The sequence below is a fragment of the Anas platyrhynchos genome, chromosome 36 (assembly GCF_047663525.1).
Source record: "Anas platyrhynchos isolate ZD024472 breed Pekin duck chromosome 36, IASCAAS_PekinDuck_T2T, whole genome shotgun sequence".
NCBI lineage: Eukaryota > Metazoa > Chordata > Aves > Anseriformes > Anatidae > Anas > Anas platyrhynchos.
The window spans coordinates 3,980,548-3,999,469 of record NC_092624.1 but is presented as its reverse complement, the minus strand read 5'-3'; the positions used below and the strand labels follow the sequence as shown (position 1 = coordinate 3,999,469).

Below are 18,922 nucleotides of genomic sequence, written 5' to 3'. Positions count from 1 at the left end.
ATCATGACACCTTTTATTCAAGCATTCTGCCAGTTTTTGAGGATTTTGCCATTGTTCAGGGGTGAATTTCCAACACACTGGGGGTGCCAACTGCTCTAGATGCCTGCCCATATCCTCCCATACTCCCTGCCACCCACAACTATACTGCCTCCAGGCAGATCTCCGGATGAGCTTCCTAAGTAGTTGTTTAACTTTAAGCAGAACCTGAAGTGCATTCAGGAGGCAGAACAACAGGACTATGCTGGTCTGAGTATCCCAAGAATATTCAATATCTGGGAGAGCTATTGTAACAAGCTCGGAGGATAAGAGGGTTGTGAAGGAGGAAGGCAGAGTGATCCAAGAGGATACAGGGGTGGTGAAGGACAAAGGGAGAGTGATCAAGTAAGAAAAAATATCTTCCCCTTTCCCCTCCACCGATTGACTCCCTAATGGAGAAAAACAATAGATATAATTGCTAATAGTTCCCAGATACAGTTTAAAAAGTACAGAGTCGACAATGTTACTGAGTATAAATACCAAGTTAGAGTCATGACCAGATATCTTATCGTCTCATAAGCCATTGCTATAACACTCAGTACCATAATGATCTGAAACCAGGGCCTGGAGAGGATAAACAACATGACAGAGAGCAAATACGGAAAATAATGTACTATAATACTCAATTTGGAAAACAGGCGCAGCAGAGTTGAGATTAAAGCAATCAGCATCATGACAAGTAACTATTAAGCAGGTCTAATCCTTACACCAATTTTAGTTTAACACACTCTGGTCAGATCTGCCGTTATCTCAACCTTTCGAGCCCCACGTTGGGCGCCAAAAAGACTGTCGTGGTTTAACCCGGCCGGCAGCTAAACACCACGCAGCCGTTCGCTCACCCTCCCCCCTCCCTCTCTGGGACGGGGGAGAGAAATGGGGAGTGAAGCCCGTGAGTTGAGATAAAGACAGTTTAATAAGACAGGAAAATAATAATAACAAAAATAATAATAACAATAATAATAATGATAATACAATGGTGATAATAGGTAAGTAATAATAGTATGTACAAACAAGTGATGCACAATGCAATTGCTCACCACCCGCTGACCGATGCCCAGCCTAACCCCGAGCAGTCCAGAACCCTCCCCCTGGCTAGCCACCCCTATATATTGTTTAGCATGACGTCAGATGGTATGGAATACCCCTTTGGCTAGTTTGGGTCACCTGTCCTGGGTCTGTCCCCTCCCAGCTCTTACTGCACCCCCAGCCTGCCCGTTGGCAGGACAGAGCAAAAGGCTGAGATGTCCTTGGCTTAGTATAAGCACTGCTCTGCAACAATTAAAACATCGGGGTGTTACCAGCACTCTTCTCATCCTAAGCCAAAACACAGCATTCCACCAGCTACTAGGAAGAAAATTAATTCTGTTCTAACTGAAACCAGGACACTATGGCAGGAGAAAAGTGGAGACTGTCATAAGCTGGGCAGTTACCTATGTGTGAAGAAGAAGTCTACATTTATGGCTCTTAAAATGGGCCTGGACCTCTAGGGTGAGAACAGGGAGATATTGGAGTTCTCAGGTTTTGGAGACCTTTGCGTGGAACATCAAACCAGCTGAAAGGGACATGGTATTGAACCAAGGGGGAAGACCACAGGGGTGCTGGACTGAGACATAGGGGTGACCAGGTGCCTGCATGGCAAGGACACAGCAGTGAGGACATGGCAAGGACCCAGCAGCAGTGACATGGGCACAAGCGTGTGGGCACCCCATCTCTCACTCCCTCTAAACAAAACCCTCTGTGCCCCAAGGTGCAGGTGCTGGCGTGACCACCCCGGACATCTGCAGCTCCCCAGGTGAGGTTGAGCGTGGGGATGGGTGACTGAAGAGAGGTGTGTGTGGGGTGGTGATGGCAAGGGAGAGGGAATTTGTTTTCTGTGTGTGAGCTCCTGGGAAGGTATCACTTCCCTGCATGGAACACAAAACATTTTGGTGCAATCCTTGGGTCCCCTGTACAAGAGGGGCATAGAACTACTGGAGAGAGTTCAGAGGAAGGCTACTAAGATGGTCAGAGGACTGGAGCTGAGAGAACGGAGTCTGTTTAGCCTGGAAAAAAAAAAAAAAAAAAAGGAGACTGAGGGGAGACCTCATCCATGTCTATAAATATCTGAAGAGAGGGTGTTGAGAGGATGGAGTTGATCTCTTTTCGGTTGTGCCCGGAGAAAGCGCGAGAGGCAACGGGCTCAAACTGAAGCACAGAAAGTCCCATCTGAATATGAGGGGCATTTCTTTACCGGGAGGGTGACAGAGCACTGGAACAGGCTGCCCAGAGACGCTGTGGTGTCTCCTCTGCAGATATTCCAAATCCACCTGGATGCCGTCCTGTGTAGTCTATCCTAGCTGATCCTGCTCACCAGAAGGCTGGACTCCATGACTTTCAGAGGTTCCTTCCAACCTTGGCCATTCTGTGATTGTGTGATTCTCTAGCCCCCAGAATCACAGACAGATGAGAGTGGTGGTGCCATACTTATTCGGCAGGCACACCTTGGCCAAGCTATACTTAACCACTCACGAGGGAATTTAGACAGCAGATCCATGGGGGCCCATGTTGGCACAACAGCCGCCAGCACTTTTATGCCTGGCACTTTTATGCCCTAGGGATGGTGCTGGCTGTCGGTGGTGGGATGTGGCCATGGGGCTGAGGCTCATTGTGGGAATGATCTGGGTGCACTGTAGACACTAAGCCTGTCCTTTTGTCCTGCCAGGTAATGTGGTGAGTTCCCAAGCAACTCCACCACCCCCAGGTGAGTGATTCCCTCCTGCACCTCCTGTACCCCCAGGTGAGTGATTCCCTCCTGCACCTCCAGGACCTCTAGGTCCCCCTGTCCCTGCAGCAACACCTCTGCTGCAGACATGGGGCTGTGCAGGGCTCATGCACAGAGAAGAAGGGCTGGGGATGTGGATGGATGCTGGATGAGCCAGGGATGCTCCAAGGTCTGTCCTGTACATTGATGAGCCTATGGCAGGGCAAGTAGAGTAATTGTTATGAGCTGAGCAATAATGTACGTATGAGCAAGGGGACAATATTTCTGGCACTAAAACTGTGGCTGCAACCATATTGCAAAAGGAGAGGGATTGGCGTGCTCAGGGATCCAGAGTCCTCTCCCTGGAAAAACAAACCTACCAAAAAATGGCTAGGGATGGACGCAGGGCAGAACACCTCTGCTGCAGACTTGAGGTGTTGCAGGGCCCATGCATAAAAAACATGGGCTCGGGATGTTGATGGACCCCGGGCTGTGCCACTACTGCTCCAAGTTTTCCCTCTAAACTTTATGAACCTATGAAAATCAATTTATTCAAGCTCGGTTGTTCATTTTGGCCATTTGCTCCAGGAAGCAATACAAGAGATCAGGGTCTGCTCAGCATCTGGGATTGGCCCAACTCAGAGGTCAAGGGACTCACAGAGTGTTCATGTCTCCCACAGGGAGCAGCCCCTCACACAAGGCTCAGCTCCCTTCCAGAGGTGAGACATTGCTCATCAGCCCTTCCCAGCACACCTGTCCTCCAAGGCTTGCCTTGGCCACACTGTGTTCCTCCTCTCTCCCAGGGTCAGCCATGCCCCTGGAGGTCTGGATCCTGCGCTCTGCCCTCAGCCTGCTCCTGCTGCTGTCTGCCTCCATCATCACCCTCCTCCTGGAGAGATGCAGCCGCAGTGCCCACAAAGCCAGGCAGCCTGGAGACATCCCTGTCCCCATGGAGCTCTGATGTCCCCCTGGGCTCCATGCTGTCCCCAGTCTACTCCCCCATGCTCAGAGCATGACCCCCAAAGTGGCCAGGTTCCCACTGCCGTGGGGTTCAAGGCAGCTGGGGCAGCATGCCATAGGGATGTGCTGCCACTGCTCTGCTTCCCTTGGCTCAAACCCTGCTCTCTGCTCCCATCAACAATTGCCACTGCATCTCGCACCCTCCTCACTGTGTTCAACCCCAGCACCAACTTGGCTGCCCTGTCTGCTCACAGAATCCCATCTACATCACAGGATCCACCTCTGCATACCAGGAGGTGGACAGAACACAAGGGGAAGGACTCACAGTTGCACCCCCAGGCAGCCATGCTCTGCAGCTCCTGCATCACTCCAGCACCTCCCTGTGCCCAAGGTGGTGCTGGCCGCAATGGGCACATCCCCAGGTGGTTACGGTGCCCTGTGTGGAGGCACCTTGGTGGGTATTGGTCCTGTGGGAGGCGAATTATAAAGGATTGCTTCAGAATGCACCAGCTGATGTTGCTGCTCTGTATTTCAGAGGCAAGACAGTGAGCAGAGCTGGGAGAGCTTCTTTTTGACTGCTGTGTGGGGCCATGTGTCTTGCAAGGGAACTGCTGCTCTCTGTGCCCTGCCACCCAAGAGTTCCCCTACCTACTGGCATTGCCCTGGCAGATGTGTCATGGAAAACTGCCTGAGATCCCAGGATGGCTGAAGCCATGCAGAGGTCCAGGGGGTAGCCATGCCTGGCACTCTGCATCCCATGCCCACCCATCCCTGTGCTGGATCTTCTGTCTCTCAACGCGCCATCTCCAGGACACAGCCCTGAGCAGGGACATTGTGCATGGGGGCATCCAGCTTTGGGGCAGGTGGGGATGGGGTCTCAGCATGGCTGGCCCTCACACCCACAGCCCATCCCCAGCCTTACACCATGGGTTTTTTTACATTCCACACCAATACCTGCAGGGACCATGAAGGAGCCAAGGTGTCCCCTCCATGCAGCTCCCAGTGCTGACATCTGGGGCCTTGGTGTGAAGTGGGGGACTCTGGGACAAGATGGGTGCATGCAGGACAGGAGCTGCTCTGCTTGGAGGCACGAGGATGCAGGACTGCATGGATAGAATAGGGGATAGGAAAATGGGTTCAAAACTCAGCAAGAGCTGCTTGGAGGCAGAGCTGGAGGGGATGTGGGTTTCAGGATCTTTCCTGCAAACACAGTCCCTCACCTCCCATGCCTTCATCAAAGCATTTGTCTCACAGCTTCCTTCAGGCCCATGCATGCATGTTTCACAGCACAAGCCTCCAGGAGACTCTTCCTGGAAGGGAATATACAGAGTTGGGTGGATGGAGCCACTCCCTCATTCTCATACAGCCTCCAACTCTCCCTGGTGAGCGAATTGCACTGTGGTGTCAGCTGCAAACTTTCTGCGGGTAACCTCTGACCAGCATCCTAAGAGTAATGAAGATGTTGAATGGAATTGGACGTAATTTGGATTCCTGGAGTACAGTACAAGTGAGCAACCTTCAGCTAATGTGGTGCAATTGCCTAAAGTAACTAGGAAAATAAAATTAACATTCATGATTTAAAGAAAATGTAAAGCATTGAAGAGGCTTTCAGGGTAGGGTGTAGCTGCATTACCTAAGCATTCCCTAAACTTCCAAGCTTAGATACTGTCACACTGGGGGAACCTGGTGTGCTAGCTCTAAGAAGCAGCACGGAGAATAGAGTGGAGTGGAGACACCACAGCTAGGCTCTGTGAACATGTAGGGACTTGACTCTTCTTGTGCACACCGAGATCGACAAGCTACACTTTTTACTACCCTGAGACAAGGACCTGTCATGTTTTAACAAATGCTGTACCCTAGTGTACTTTTCCTCATTGTAATATCATTATAATACCAAAATACACCTCCATCCCGAAAACTACTGCCTCCAATGTGTGACCACCCCTCACTGAGCATGTACTCTGAATTTCTCAGAGCCTTTTACTTTAACTGAAATGGGACAACGTTTCACCAATCATAACTAAGATATGCTTGACTAGAGTCACTCAAGCTCCACCTAAAAGATAGAAAATAATATAAATTGGCCTAAGAGAGAGGGGATGTTGGGGAAGACACCACTATAAGGGGAGATACCACCCTGAGGGAATACACCTTCCTGAGGACCTCCTGACTCCTGGGATCAGTTGATGGGCTGAGCTTCTCTTCCACCCTCTCCCCCATTGGGAGATTTGAACACGTGGCTATACTGTGTGTCTCCACGGAAACTTTGTAATCTCTATAGAGTCTTTGTGCCTTTTAACGCATTTCCAGGCTGCACACCTGTGTCACCTGTGTCACCTGTGTCACCTTTGTATTTCGTGCATGCTAGCTTGCTTTTGCAGACAGTAACTATGGCGGGCAATCCAAAGAACCTGTGTACCTGCTGCTGTAATAAATCGCACTTGAATGCATTGTTCCTACCCATGATAGTGTGAAATGTGTTCATCTGATTCATGTCAATATGGAACAATCCTAGGGCCACATGATATGAAGAAATGTGACCTTCTGTCTTTCATACCCTTGTATAACCCAAGTCTAAGAAAAACAGCGTGGTTAATGCATATAGTTCTTGTATCTTGCAAAAGAATGTTCCAGCAATTTGTGTCAATGGGGGATAAGAGAAAAAAGGGGTTTCAGAATAACTGCTACCTCTTCTGCCCATTGCATGGGACACTACGCAAGTCTCTGGTATCTGGCCAAGAGATTAAGGAGAAGGGGAAAGCTGAAGGACGACTCAAAGACAAAGCTTGCAGGGGATGACATCTGGACAAGATGGACAAAGGAGAAGGACAAGAAAAAAAGCCCGGGAGAAAGACTACGAGCCTTTGGCACGAGAGACCCCCAGAAGGACCACCGGAGACTGATACGCATGCACCAGTAAGAGGGTTCAGATTCTGGGATCTAATTATAATAACCCTGCCTCTTCTCAAAGTAATAGTGAGTATGTAGGAGCCCAGGAGCATAAAATCCAGCCGTCTGATGTAACTTGTGTGCATCTTGGTGGAGCAGAGTCTCCCGGTGCACCCAGCGCTGTTTCCTTACCTCTATCCATTGAATAAGTTGTAAATTTTTTTTAAACAAAACTACACAATTTTTTTTTTAAACACAACTACACTAAGGGTGGTTATAGGTTTTAGGTGAATCCGTGACCATGGTTGTTCAGTGCTCTGAATCCAACCAGGCGCCTAATAGTTAATGCGGTATTGGTGAATCTGTGATTGTGATAGTTCAGTACCATGAATCCAACTGGACCCATAACGGTTAATCGGCTACACCCCTTAACACGACACCAGACAACCTGGTTCTGCGTGGGCGCCTTTTCACGGGCTGCAGCTCCGGCCTGGGGCCTGTTCCTGTGGGGCCTTTCCATGGGCCGCAGCCTCCTCCAGGACAAAACCACCTGCTCCACCGGGGACTCCTCCATGGGCTGCAGCATGGAGATCTGCTCCATGTGGGACCCATGGGTGCAGAGGGACAGCCTGCTCCAACAGGGGCCTCTCCACAGGCCGCAGGGGAACTTGTGCTGCATGCCTGGAGCACGTCCGACCCTCCTTCTTCACTGACCTTGGTGCCTGCAGGGCTGGTTCTCATTCTTCCCTCTGCCACCTGTAGTTGTGCAGCAGGTTTTCTTCCCTCCTTAAATATGCTCTCACAGAGGTACAATCAACATCATTTTTTGGCTCGTCTTTGGCCTGCAGCAGGTCCCTTTTGTGTCTGACACTGGCCCTTTTCAAATAGGGGACAGCTTCTGGGCTTCTCAACAAGGCCACCACTGCAGACCCCTGCTACCAAACCCTTGCCATGCAACCCCAATACAGCTGTAGAGTGCAGGCCACAGATTGCTTTCCCTTGCAGGGGCGTCCAGTACACTTGCAATGGACGGTGTCAGAGGTGCAAACACAGCCCTGCCATTTGCCATGGAGTAATGCAGATGGCTGTAGAACAAGGTGAAGCTCCTGAGTACCTGCAGTGCATTGATGGCAGCCTCACATGGGGCAGCAAAGCAGAGGAATTCTTGAGAAAGGGATGTAAATCATCTAAATTCTCCTGAAGGCTGGTTTTGTCATTGACCAGAGTAAGGTCAAGGGACCTTCACAGGAAATGTGAAACTTGGGTGTAAAATGGCAAGGTGGATGTTGCTATACACCAGTGGGTGAGGTCAGTAGGTAACAACTGTGTGCCCACCAGCTAACAAGAAAGAACTACAAGTTTTCCTACACCTTGTGGGTTTCTGGAGAAGGCATAGTGCAGGTTGTAGTGAGCTTCTGAGCCCTCCCTATCGAGTACTGTGACAGAGCACTTTGAAGTCTCTTTGGGGTCTGTTATAGACCGCCGAACCAGGATGAAGAGACGCATGAGGAGTTCTACAGGCAGCTGACAGAACTTGCAAAACCGTCTGCGCTTGTTCTCGTTGGGGACTTCAACTTCCCTGACATATCCTGGAGGCACAACACAGCCCAGAGAAAGCAGTCTAGGAGGTTTCTGGAGAGCGTGGAACATAGCTTCTTGACACAGCTGGTTAGTTAACCTACTAGGGGTGGCGCCCCGCTAGACCTTCTCTTCACAAACAGAGAAGGACTGGTGGAGGATGTGATTGTCGGGAGCTGTCTTGGGCAGAGTGACCACGAAATGGTGGAGTTCGCTATTCTTGGCGAGGCCAGGAAGGGGACCAGTAAAACCGCTGTATTGGACTTCCGGAGGGCTGACTTTGAGCTGCTGAGGACACTGGTTGGTAGAGTCCCTTGGGAGGTGGTTCTGAAGGGCAGAGGAGTCCAAGACGGCTGGGCACTCTTCAAGAGGGAAATCTTAATGGCGCAGGAACGGTCTGTCCCCACGTGCCCAAAGACGAGCCGGCGGGGAAGAAGACCAGCCTGGCTGAACAGAGAACTGTGGCTTGAGTTTAGGAGAAAAAAAGAGGGATTATAATCTTTGGAAAAGAGGGAAGGCCACTAGGGAGGACTATAAGGATGTTGCAAGGCTGTGCAGGGACAAAATTAGAAAGGCCAAAGCTCATCTGGAGCTCAATCTGGCTACTGCCGTTAAAGATAACATAAAATGTTTTTATAAATACAAAAAGATTTTTGTATAAATACAAAATGTTTTTATAAATACAAACACAAAAAGGAGGACTAAGGAGAACCTCCAGCCTTTACTGGATGCGGGGAGAAACAGTTACAAGAGATGAGGAAAAGGCAGAGGTGTTGAATGCCTCCTTCGCCTCAGTCTTTAGTGGCAATACCGGTTGTTCTCTGGATATCCAGTCCCCTGAGCTGGTGGAAGGGGATGGGAAGCAGGATGTGGACCTCTCTATCCACAAAGAAATGGTTGGTGACATTGAATGGCTGGTAAAGCACTTGGATGTGCGCAAGTCAATGGGGCTGGATGGGATCCACCCAAGGGTACTGAGAGAACTGGCGGAGGAGATGGTCAAGCCTCTTACCATCATTTATCAACAGTCCTGGCTATCAGAGTAGGTCCCAGTTGACTGGTGGCTAGCAAACATGACGCCCATCTACAAGAAGGGCTGGAGGGCAGACCCAGGGAAGTATAGGCCTGTCATTTTGACCTCAGTGCCAGGGAAACTCATGGAGCAGATTATCTTGAGTGTCATCACACGGCACTTAAAGAGCAAGCAGGTGTTCAGGCCCAGTCAGCATGGGTTTATGAAAAGTAGGTCCTGCTTGACGAACCTGATCTCCTTCTATGACAAAGTGACGCGCTTGTTGGATGAGGGAAAGGCTGTGGATGTGGTCTACCTTGACTTCAGTAAGGCTTTTGACACTATTCCCCACAACATTCTCCTCAAGAAACTGGCTGCTCATGGCTTGGACTGGCGTACGTTTCCTTGGGTTAGAAACTGGCTGGATAGCCGGGCCCAAAGAGCTGTGGTAAATGGAGTCAAATCCAGTTGGAGGCCGGTCACTAGTGGCGTCCCCCAGGGCTCAGTACTGGGGCCAGTCCTCTTTAATATCTTTATCGATGATCTGGATGAGGGGATTGAGTGCACCCTCAGTAAGTTTGCAGATGACACAAAGTTATCTGCTTGAGGGAAGGAAGGCTCTGCAGGAGGATCTGGATAGGCTGCACCAATGGGCTGAGGTCAACTGCATGAAGTTCAGCAAGGCCAAGTGCCGGGTCCGGCACCTGGGGTGCAATAACCCCAAGCAGAGCTACAGGCTGGGAGATGAGTGGTTGGAGAGCTGCCAGGCAGAGAAGGACCTGGGAGTGATGGTGGACAGTCGGCTGAATATGAGGTAGCAGTGTGCTCAGGTGGCCAAGAAGGCCAACGGCATCCTGGCTTGTCTAAGAAACAGTGTGACCAGCAGGGCTAGGGAGGTGATCGTCCCCCTGTACTCGGCTCTGGTGAGGCCGCACCTTGAGTACTGTGTTCAGTTTTGGGCCCCTTGCTACAAGAAGGACATGGGGGTGCTCGAGAGAGTTCAGGGGCGATCTTATCACTCTCTACAGGTACCTTAAAGGAGGCTGTAGCGAGGTGGGGGTTGGTCTGTTCTCCTGCGTGCCTGGGGGGGAATGGACTTAAGTTGCACCAAGGGAGTTTTAGGTTGGATCTTAGGAAGAACTTCTTTACCAAAAGGGTTGTTAGACATTGGAACAGGCTGCCCAGGGAAGTGGAGAAGTCACCAACCCTGGAAGTCTTTAAAAAACGTTTAGATGTAGAGCATAGGGATATGGTTTAGTGGGGACTGTTAGTGTTAGGTCAGAGGTTGGACTCGATGATCTTGAGGTCTCTTCCAACCTAGAAATTCTGTAAATCTGTGATTCTGTGAAGTGGGAAGAGATGAAGTGGATGTCCAAAAGGCGGTGGTGGGAGCCCTTGGGCCCATGTGTACAGGCCCAGCTGTGCCTCTGGTGCTGCACTGCAGGCATCGAACAAGGCCTGGCCGGGAGCCTCTGGCAGGAAAGACCAGGAGAAAGCCAAGGTCATCCTCTGGACTTCTGGAGTGGGGCTCTTGAGGATTAGAAGCCCATGATCCTCCAAATGAAAACAGAATAGTGATGGGCAGTCATGCCCAAGAGAGTTGAAGACCAGTGGGTGCAGATGGCTCCCACAGTGCAGTAGTGGCAGCAGTATGCCCCACAGCTGAGACTCCCTGAGAGTTCTTCATAAGCTGATTCACCAACATTCATCAATGGGATGAAGGAGAGATCTTCCCACAGCCTTGGCAACTGCCCCAGAGCTCTGAAGTCACTTTGACCTTGGTGCAGGATGCCCCTGGCACAACTATTTGTATGGAGATTGAAGAAAAGCGGAGTGACCTGGTCAGAAGAAGGCAAAGAACATGGGGACAAAAGGCAGGAGGGCTTTGCAAGGAAGATGCTGCCCCTGAGACACAGGAAAAAACAGAAAAACAGAGCGTGCTGCAGTATGCGAGAGGACAAAAATAACAGCGGGTCCTCAACTGTCCTGGTTTCAGTTAGCACAGAATTAATTTTCTTCCTAGTAGCTGGTGGAATGCTGTGTTTTGGCTTAGGATGAGAAGAGTGCTGATAACACCCCGATGCTTTAATTGTTGCAGAGCAGTGCTTATACTAAGCCAAGGACATCTCAGCCTTTTGCTCTGTCCTGCCAACGGGCAGGCTGGGGGTGCAGTAAGAGCTGGGAGGGGACAGACCCCGGACAGGTGACCCAAACTAGCCAAAGGGGTATTCCATACCATCTGACGTCATGCTAAACAATATATAGGGGTGGCTAGCCGGGGGGAGGGGGCCGGACTGCTCGGGGTTAGGCTGGGCATCGGTCAGCGAGTGGTGAGCAATTGCATTGTGCATCACTTGTTTGTACATATTATTATTATTTCCCTATTATCACCATATTATTATTATTGTTATTATTGTTATTATTATTTTGTTATTATTATTTTCCTGTCTTATTAAACTGTCTTTATCTCAACTCACGGGCTTCACTTTCCATTTCTCTCCCCCGTCCCAGAGAGGGAGGGGGGAGGGTGAGCGAACGGCTGCGTGGTGTTTAGCTGCCGGCCGGGTTAAACCACGACAGTCCTTTTGGCGCCCAACGTGGGGCCCGAAAGGTTGAGATAACGGCAGATCTGACCAGAGTGTGTTAAACTAAAATTGGTGTAAGGATTAGACCTGCTTAATAGTCACTTGTCATAATGCTGATTGCTTTAATCTCAACTCTGCTGCGCCTGTTTTCCAAATTGAGTATTATAGTACATTATTTTCCGTATTTGCTCTCTGTCGTGTTGTTTATCCTCTCCGGGCCCTGGTTTCAGATCATTATGGTACTGTGTGTTGTAGCAATGGCTTATGAGACGATGAAATATGTGGTCATGACTCTAACTTGTTATTTGTATTCAGTAACATCGTCGACTCTGTACTTTGGAAACTGTATCTTGGAAACTATTAGCAATTATACCTATTGTTTTTTTTCATTAGGGAGTCAATCTGTGGAGGGGAAAGGGGAGGATATTTTTCCTTACTTGCTTACTCTCCCTTTCTCCTTCACCCCCCCTGTATCCTCCTGGATCACTCTGCCTTCCTCCATCACCACTCTCTTATCCCCTGAGCTTGTCAAAATAGCTCTCCAAGATATTGAATATTTCTGGAATACTCAGAGTACCATAGTCTTGTTGTTCTGCCTCATGAATGCACTTCAGATTCTGCTTAAAGTTAAACAACTACTTGGGGAGCTCATCTGGAGATCTGCCCGGAGGCAGGATAGTTGTGGGTGGCAGGGAGTATGGGCAGATATGGGCAGGCATCTAGAGCAGTTGGCACCCCCAGTGTGTTGGAAATTCACCCCTGAACAATGGCAAAATCCTCAAAAACTGGCAGAATGCTTGAAAAAAAGGTGTCATGATTCTGGCAGTTCCAAAGTAACACAAATCATTGTAACGTGCTGGGGCCTGGCTCATGCCTATCGAGCTGCCATTGATACTGCTATCAACTTAGTGACAGACCCTGCGGCCACTCCAAGCCCTGTGACAGATCCAACGGCCACTGTGACCCCTACGGTGGATTCTGCAGCCGCTCCAGCCCCAGCTCCTGCAGCCACTCCAGATCCGGTTCCTGCAGCTGCTCCAGCTCCAGCTCCAGCTCCTGCAGCTGCTCCAGTCCCAGCTCCTGCAGCCGCTCCAGTCCCAGCTCCTGCAGCTGCTCCAGTCCCAGCTCCTGCAGCCGCTCCAGCTCCTGCAGCCGCTCCAGTCCCAGCTCCTGCAGCCACTCCAGTTCCAGCTCCTGCAGCCGCTCCAGTCCCAGCTCCTGCAGCCGCTCCAGCTCCTGCAGCCGCTCCAGTCCCAGCTCCTGCAGCCGCTCCAGCTCCAGCTCCTGAAGCCGCTCCAGCTCCAGCTCCTGCAGCCGCTCCAGCTCCAGTTCCTGCAGCCGCTCCAGCCCCAGCTCCTGAAGCCGCTCCAGCTCCAGCTCCTGAAGCCGCTCCAGCTCCAGCTCCTGCAACTGCTCCAGCTCCAGCTCCTGAAGCCGCTCCAGCTCCAGTTCCTGCAACTGCTCCAGCTCCTGCAGCCACTCCAGCTCCTGTGGCCGTGTCAGAGAAACGAGCTGTAGCAGTGCAAGTTGACCCTGCAGAGGGTATTCCAATCCCTGTAACGGGGTCAGAGAAACGAGCAGTAGCAGTGCAAGCTGACCCTGCAGAGGGTATTCCAACCCCTGTAGCAGACTCTGTAACAAAGTCAGAGAAACGAGCAGTAGCAGTGCAAGCTGCCCCTGTAGAGAAGGTGAAAAAATGGTATAGAGATTCAGGTCGTTTAGAACGCAGAGAGTCTTCTGCCAACCCAGGTAAGGCTTCTGCCAAAACTAGGTATAGAGATGACGAAGATGACGACGACGCTGGGCCATCAAGGATTCAGGAGGAGGAAGATGAGGATGCCGAAAAAGCAACAGTAACTACCCGAAGCCTAAACGAGCGCGAGCTACGAGATGTGCGAAAAGATTTTGGTCGCTGTATAGGTGAGCAGCTTGTCACCTGGCTGCTCCGGTGCTGGGACTCTGGAGCCAATTGTGTGGAATTAGACGGCAGGGAAGCCAAGCGGCTGGGATCCCTTGCTCGAGACGCCGGCATTGACAAAGCAATTGCAGATGGAGCACAATCCACCAGCCTCTGGAGGCGTCTCCTCTCAGCTGTGAGGGAAAGGTATCCCTTCAAGGAAGAACTTTTATGTCTACCAGGCAAGTGGACCACTATGGAGAAGGGAATCCAGTACCTGAGGGAATTAGCCGTACGGGAAGTGATTTATGAGGATCCAGACCAGAGACAAACATCCAAAGATCCAGATGAAGTCAAGTGTACACGACCCATGTGGCGGAAGTTTGTACGGAGTGCACCATCATCATATGCCAGCTCATTGGCAATAATGGCCTGGAAAGAGGATGAGGAACCCACAGTAGATGAAGCGGCTAAACAACTCCGGCAGTACGAAGAAAGTCTCTCCTCTTCCTTACAGGCCTGCGTCTCAGCTGTGGAGAAACTTTCTGAAAAGGTTCACCAACTTGAAGAGAATCTATTGTCCTCCCCACCTGAACCAACCAGTGTCCACCGACCAAAAGAGAACACCTGGGAGAAAACACTTTCTGAAAAGTTTCACCAACTTGAAGAGAGATTATTCTCCTCCGCACCTGTACAAAGCAGTGTCTCAGCTGTCAGGGGTAGGCGTTCACCCACACAAGGAAGACGATATGGTGGGTACTCACCCCGTGCCACCCTGTGGTTTTACTTACGAGACCATGGAGAGAACATGAGAAAATGGGATGGAAAATCTACCGCGACCCTAGAGGCACGGGTACGTGAGTTGCAAAAGAAAACAATCAGGAAAAAGGGATTCTCCGAAAAGTTTGCTGCTCCAACTTCCAGCAGACAGTCCTTCAAACACAGAAACGAAGAAGATTCTGACCAGGATTAGGGGGGCCCTGCCTCCAGCCAGGGGGAGGAAAGGGACAATCGAGTTTATTGGACTGTGTGGATTCGATGGCCTGGCACATCACGCGCACAGAAGTATAAGGCTTTAGTAGACACCGGTGCACAATGTACTATAATGCCATCGAGCTATAAAGGACCAGAGCCCATCTATATTTGTGGAGTGACAGGAGGATCTCAGCAGTTGACTGTATTGGAGGCTGAAGTGAGTCTGACTGGGAATGAGTGGGAAAAGCACCGCATTGTGACTGGCCCGGATGCTCCATGTATCCTTGGCATAGACTATCTTAGAAGAGGATATTGCAAGGACCCAAAAGGGTTCCGGTGGGCTTTTGGTATAGCTGCCTTAGAGACAGAGGGCATTAAACAATTATCTACCTTGCCTGGTCTCTCAGAGGACCCCTCTGTTGTGGGGTTGCTGAGGGTCGAAGAACAGCAAGTGCCAATCGCTACCACAACTGTGCACCGGCGGCAATATCGCACTAACCGAGACTCCCTGATCCCCATCCATAAGCTAATTCGTCAATTGGAGAGCCAAGGAGTGATCAGCAAGACCCATTCACCTTTCAATAGTCCCATATGGCCAGTGAGAAAGTCTAATGGCGAGTGGAGACTAACAGTGGACTATCGCGGCCTGAACGAAGTGACGCCAGCACTGAGTGCTGCAGTGCCGGACATGCTGGAACTTCAGTATGAACTTGAATCGAAGGCAGCCAAGTGGTACGCCACAATTGATATCGCTAATGCATTTTTCTCCATCCCTCTAGCAGCAGAGTGCAGGCCACAATTTGCCTTCACTTGGAGGGGAGTCCAATATACTTGGAATCGGCTGCCCCAGGGGTGGAAACACAGCCCTACCATTTGCCATGGGCTGATCCAGTCTGCGCTAGAGCAGGGGGAAGCTCCTGAACACCTGCAGTACATCGATGACATTATTGTGTGGGGTGACACAGCAGAGGAAGTTTTCGAGAAAGGGAAGAAGATAGTCCAAATCCTTCTGAAAGCCGGTTTTGCCATAAAACAAAATAAAGTCAAAGGACCTGCACGAGAGATCCAGTTTTTAGGAATAAAATGGCAAGATGGACGTCGTCAAATCCCAATGGATGTGATCAACAAAATAACAGCTATGTCTCCACCAACTAACAAAAAAGAAACACAGACTTTCCTAGGTGTTGTGGGGTTTTGGAGAATGCACATCCCAAATTACAGTCTGATTGTAAACCCACTCTACCAAGTAACCCGTAAGAAGAATGAGTTTGAGTGGGGCCCTGAACAACGACAAGCCTTTGAACAAATCAAGCAGGAAATAGTCCATGCAGTAGCCCTTGGGCCAGTTCGAACAGGACCAGATGTAAAGAATGTGCTCTACACTGCAGCCGGGGAGAACGGCCCCACCTGGAGCCTCTGGCAGAAAGAACCTGGGGAAACTCGAGGTCGGCCCCTGGGGTTTTGGAGTCGGGGATACAGAGGATCTGAGGCCCGCTATACTCCAACTGAAAAGGAGATATTGGCAGCATATGAAGGAGTTCGATCTGCTTCGGAGGTGGTCGGTACTGAAGCGCAACTCCTCCTAGCACCCCGATTGCCAGTACTAGGCTGGATGTTCAAGGGAAGGGTCCCCTCTACGCATCATGCAACTGATGCTACATGGAGCGAGTGGGTTGCACTGATTACTCAGCGGGCTCGAATAGGAAACCCCAGTCGCCCAGGAATATTGGAAGTGATCATGGACTGGCCAGAAGGCAAATACTTTGGGATATCATCAGAGGAGGAGGTGGGTCGTGCTGAAGAAGCCCCACTGTACAACCAGTTGCCAGAGAATGAAAAGAAATATGCCCTGTTCACTGATGGGTCCTGTCGTATTGTGGGGAAGCATCGGAGATGGAAGGCTGCTGTATGGAGTCCTACGCGACGAGTTGCAGAAGCTGCTGAGGGAGAAGGTGAATCGAGTCAGTTTGCAGAAGTGAAAGCCATTCAGCTGGCTTTAGACATTGCTGAACGAGAAAAATGGCCAGTTCTCTATCTCTACACCGATTCATGGATGGTAGCAAATGCCCTGTGGGGATGGTTACAGCAATGGAAGCAAAACAACTGGCAGCGCAGGGGCAAACCCATCTGGGCTGCTGCATTGTGGCAAGATATTGCTGCTCGGGTAGAGAACCTGGCTGTGAAAGTACGCCACGTAGATGCTCATGTGCCCAAGAATCGGGCTACTGAAGAACATCAAAACAACCAGCAGGTGGATCAGGCTGCTAAGATTGAAGTAGCTCAGGTGGACCTGGATTGGCAGCATAAAGGTGAATTATTTATAGCCCGATGGGCCCATGACACCTCAGGCCATCAAGGTAGAGACGCAACATACAGATGGGCTCGTGATCGAGGGGTGGACCTGACCATGGACGCTATAGCACAGGTTATTCATGACTGTGAAACATGTGCTGCAATCAAGCAAGCCAAACAGTCAAAGCCTCTTTGGTATGGAGGACGATGGCTGAAATATAAATATGGAGAGGCCTGGCAGATTGATTACATCACACTCCCTCAAACTCGCAATGGCAAGCGCCACGTACTTACAATGGTGGAAGCAACCACTGGATGGCTGGAAACATATCCTGTGCCTCATGCCACCGCCCGGAACACCATCCTGGGCCTTGAAAAGCAAGTCCTATGGCGACATGGCACCCCAGAAAGAATAGAATCAGACAATGGGACTCACTTCCGAAACAACCTTATAGACACTTGGGCCAAAGAACATGGTATTGAATGGGTGTATCACATCCCCTATCATGCACCAGCCTCCGGGAAAGTTGAACGATACAATGGCCTGTTAAAGACTACCTTGAAAGCAATGGGCGCTGGGACGTTCAAAAACTGGGATACGCATTTGGCAAAGGCCACCTGGTTAGTCAATACTAGGGGATCTACCAACCGAGCTGGACCTGCCCAATCAAACCTGTTACGTACTGTAGATGGGGATAAGGTTCCTGTAGTGCATGTAAAAAATATGCTAGGTAAAACAGTCTGGGCTACTCCTGCCTCAGGAAAAGGCAAACCTATTCGTGGAATTGTTTTCGCTCAGGGACCTGGATACACTTGGTGGGTGATGCAAAAGAACGGAGAGGTGCGGTGTGTACCTCAAGGAGATTTAATACTGGGTGAGAATAGCCCATAAACTGAATTGTACCATGTTAATTAGTATATTACACTGTATGTTATCACTACCATGATTACTATAGGTGACTAATTAGAATGTATGGAAAAGAGTGTAACCTGAGCATGACATAAATGGTATGGAATAAGGGGTGGATAGATGTCCTGGTTTCAGTTAGCACAGAATTAATTTTCTTCCTAGTAGCTGGTGGAATGCTGTGTTTTGGCTTAGGATGAGAAGAGTGCTGATAACACCCCGATGCTTTAATTGTTGCAGAGCAGTGCTTATACTAAGCCAAGGACATCTCAGCCTTTTGCTCTGTCCTGCCAACGGGCAGGCTGGGGGTGCAGTAAGAGCTGGGAGGGGACAGACCCCGGACAGGTGACCCAAACTAGCCAAAGGGGTATTCCATACCATCTGACGTCATGCTAAACAATATATAGGGGTGGCTAGCCGGGGGGAGGGGGCCGGACTGCTCGGGGTTAGGCTGGGCATCGGTCAGCGAGTGGTGAGCAATTGCATTGTGCATCACTTGTTTGTACATATTATTATTATTTCCCTATTATCACCATATTATTATTATTGTTATTATTGTTATTATTATTTTGTTATTATTATTTTCCTGTCTTATTAAACTGTCTTTATCTCAACTCACGGGCTTCACTTTCCATTTCTCTCCCCCGTCCCAGAGAGGGAGGGGGGAGGGTGAGCGAACGGCTGCGTGGTGTTTAGCTGCCGGCCGGGTTAAACCACGAAAAGCAGCGGATGTAGCAGGGGCTGAGGCATGGCCGTCACTGATGAGAGACGCTCAGTGTGGGCCAGGCTCAGGCGGCCACAGCAAGCCCACAGCACAGGTCCCAGCTGCACTGCAAGCCTCTGTCCCACCGCCCCCAGCTCACAGCAAAGCAGACACCTGAAGCAGACACTGCTCCCCAAAAGCAGTGCCCCAAAAGGTGCTGGGGCAGGCGCCGTGGGCAAGACTGTCTCCTTCTGGCTGTGCGATCCTGCTGCTGGTGCTCTGTGAGTTGGTATTGCTGGGTGTGGGGGCTGAGGGCTAGAGGGCTGCTGCTGGGGGCAGGACAGGCCA

At 50.4% G+C, this 18,922-nt stretch overlaps 1 protein-coding gene and 1 long non-coding RNA gene across 2 annotated transcripts in view; both read left to right on the top strand.

Annotated features, from left to right (window-relative positions):
• Positions 1–18,922, top strand: part of LOC113845395 (uncharacterized) — a 120,871-nt gene that overhangs the window by 61,392 nt on the left and 40,557 nt on the right. The gene's annotated exons all lie outside the window — the stretch shown is intronic.
• The window catches only part of LOC119715144 (uncharacterized), a 63,128-nt gene that overhangs the window by 9,014 nt on the left and 35,192 nt on the right, over positions 1–18,922 (top strand). The gene's annotated exons all lie outside the window — the stretch shown is intronic.